Source organism: Hippopotamus amphibius, chromosome 6 (assembly GCF_030028045.1).
Source record: "Hippopotamus amphibius kiboko isolate mHipAmp2 chromosome 6, mHipAmp2.hap2, whole genome shotgun sequence".
In the NCBI taxonomy this organism is placed as follows: domain Eukaryota; kingdom Metazoa; phylum Chordata; class Mammalia; order Artiodactyla; family Hippopotamidae; genus Hippopotamus; species Hippopotamus amphibius.
Window position 1 is genome coordinate 121057846 of NC_080191.1, and position 3193 is coordinate 121061038.

The 3193-nt window shown below is 39.0% G+C and overlaps 1 non-coding gene across 1 annotated transcript; it reads left to right on the top strand.

Moving 5' to 3' along the window:
- Positions 1-495: 495 nt before the first annotated feature.
- LOC130856169 (U6 spliceosomal RNA) lies at positions 496-602 on the top strand. The gene has a single exon (XR_009054465.1). It is a non-coding gene; the product is annotated as a U6 spliceosomal RNA (small nuclear RNA).
- Positions 603-3193: the final 2591 nt, after the last annotated feature.

Sequence of the window (3193 nt, forward strand, 5' to 3'; positions counted from 1 at the left end):
GAGGAGAGAACCATTCAGGCGGAGATGCGTGGAGTAGATTCTTACGTGGAGAAGGGAAGTGACTGGCATCCTTCAAGGATGGGCTGATTTTCTCAGATGCATCATGCGAGGCTTGTTTCCTGCACCAGTGAAAAGGAATTAAGGCTTGGATGCTTAAGATAGAAGTGGCACATTGAAGACTAAGAAAGTCATTCAGTTATCCATCCAGTGCCCAGACCACTGATGCTGTTTATGTTTGAGCTGCCAGTTCTCACCATCCATCTGTCTCAGTGGCCTTTGGGCCCACTGTGAATGAATTGTCCCTCCTCCTTCAGTATTCAGAGTCCACTGGGCAATAACAAACCAAGCAGAGGACAGATATATATCTAGGATAAAAGAAATGCTAATGGACAGAGATGTGTTCACCCCAATACTCTTCATAAAGTGTTGCAAAGTGTGCCTGAACAAAAATGTACAGGGAGACTTACTTGCAGAAGATATTAATAACAATCACCAGTGCTCACTTCGGCAGCACATATACTAAAATTGGAACGATACAGAGAAAATTAGCATGGCTCCTGTGCAAGGATGACATGCAAATTTGTGTAGCGTTCCATATTTAAAAAAGAAACAAAAAAACAAAAAAAAAACCACAAAAAAAACAGTCACCAGCTGTTGTAAATTTTGTTTTGTTCCCAAGTATCAGCTCCCTCTTCTATAAGAGAATCATACATCCCTTCTCTGCCAGGACTCTCTGAGGATGGAGTATAGCAGTGTCCCACTGATTTTCAGGATGGCCAATGGGATATGAAAGGATGCAACAGGCACCACATCAAAGCAGAAACATCAAATGCTGATTTATTTGGCCTCATGCTCTTGCTTTCTCAGTTGATGCTACTGTCAATCTGGATCCCAGAATGAGAAAGTCTGGTGCTCAAGGTAAGTTAAGCGCAGCTGAGTCATGACAGATAAACACCAATAGACCAGAACACCCTGAGCTAGAGGTGTTTGTTACTGTAAGTCACTGAGGTGTGGAGGTTGTTTGTTGCCACAGCAAAAGCTGGCAAGTACATCAACATTAACTCAACAGTTGGTCAGTGCTGGCACTGTCCTGAGCATTTATATGTGTTCTCTCATTTCATCTTCACATTAATCTTGAACGGTAGTGTTTCACCCAATGTTTTCCACTGTATACATCACAAAATTACTCTGACTGTGTACAAAAGGAAATACAAAAGGAAGTCTCCTGCTTCCAGCCAAGATGGAACAACAGAGGCTGGATGTGCCCTCCCATCTGAAAGAACTAAAAAGTTGATGAAATATATAATAAAACTGGTTTTAAGATATTAGATAACAGGCAGTGAAGAACAGAAATCTCAGAGATGTGAGCGTTTCCAGGCCATGGTGGAGAAAAAGGGGAAGGCTGGCAGAGCTTGGTAATCTCCTTGGTTTGGGAATATACAGCTGAGAGCAAGGAGGCCTAGGCAACTAAAACTTGCAGGGCAGAATACTAGAAAGGAGAAAGCTACACAGAAAGAGGACCATGGAGATTTGCAAAGGATCCCCCTGGAAGATTCAGCTGAGCACAGATCAGGGCATGCATAAGAGGAAACTATCCAAGGCGTGGCAAGTAACTACCAGCAAAACTAAAGGGAACAATCCCTGGAGTTCACCTATGGCTAGAAACAGCACCTCTCCCTACCAGCCAGAGTGGACATCACAAAATGAGAAAAGGTCTTGCTCCATGGTGGGAAAAAAATTACCAGGCATGCAAAAAAGCAGGTACATGCAACCCAATGTGAGGAGAAAAATCAGTGCTTTGAAACTAACCCAGAAATGACCCAGATAATAGAATTAGTAGACAAGGACATTTTTTAAAGTATTATGACTATTCTATATGTTTGAGATACTAGAGGAAAGACTGACTATGTTAAATAAAGACATGGGAGATATAAAAAAAAATGGCCCAAGTTGAATTTCTAGAAACAAATCTACAACGTTTGAGATGAAAATGCACTGGGTGGGATTAATTGCAGATTAGACATGGTAGAAGGAAGAGTTAATGAAATTGAAGACACAAAAATATAGAAATTGTTGAAAATGAAGCACAGAGAGAAAACAGATGAAAAACATGAACAGAAGAAGAGTGAGCTGTGTGACAACTTCAGGCAGCCTGTGTATGTGGAATAGGGGTCCTTGAAGGAAACGGAGGGGGCAGAAAAAATATTTAAAGAAACAATAGTACCCAAATTTCCCAATATGAAGAAAACTCAACCCACAGATCTAAAAAGCTTAAAGAAACTCAAACACAAGACACATTAAAAAAAAGACACCAAGGCACATCATAATTGAATTGATTAAAACCACTCATAAAGAAAAAAATGTTGAAAGTAGCTAGGGGAAAGGAGGAAATATTACATACAGAGGAACAAAGAGGGTGACCGCAAATTTTTTTCAGAAACAATTTAAGCTAAAAGACCATGAAGCAACATCTTTAAAGCAATGAAAAAAAAAAAAATCCATCAACCTAGAATTCTTTACCAAGAGGAAAGGCTTTCAAAAGTGAGGGCCAACAAGGCTTTTTCAGATATACAAATCTTCAAGAACTGAGCACCATCAGACCTGCACTATAAGACCCACGTAGATTAAAAGTAAAAGGATGGAAAAGATACATTATGCTAACACTAATTTTAAAAAAGTGAGAGCAGATATAGTAACATCAAACAAGACAGATTTCAGAGCAGTGAGTATTAGCAGGCACAAAGAGAGTCATTCCATAAAGGGACAAAATGACTCAAAGGTATATGCACCTAAAACAAAGCTTCAAAACACATGAAACAAAAAAATGATAGAACTGCAAGAAGCAGCAGACAGATCTACAGGTGTAGTCATATATCCTTCTCTTAATGACTGACAGAACAGATAGAACATCAGTAAGAATATAGAAGACCTGAATCATACAACCAACCTGACCTCATTGGTATTTCCAGAACACTCCACCAGACAACAGCAGAATACATATTGTTTTCAAGCGCACCCAAAACATTTACAAAGTTCAACTACATTCTGAGCCATAAAATGTTTCAGTAAACTTAAAAGTATTTAAGTTATACAAATAATGTTCTCTGACAACAATAGAAATAAATTAGAAATCAATACCGAAATGATGTCTGGAAAATCTTCAAACATTTGGAAACAAAGTAACACAATTCTA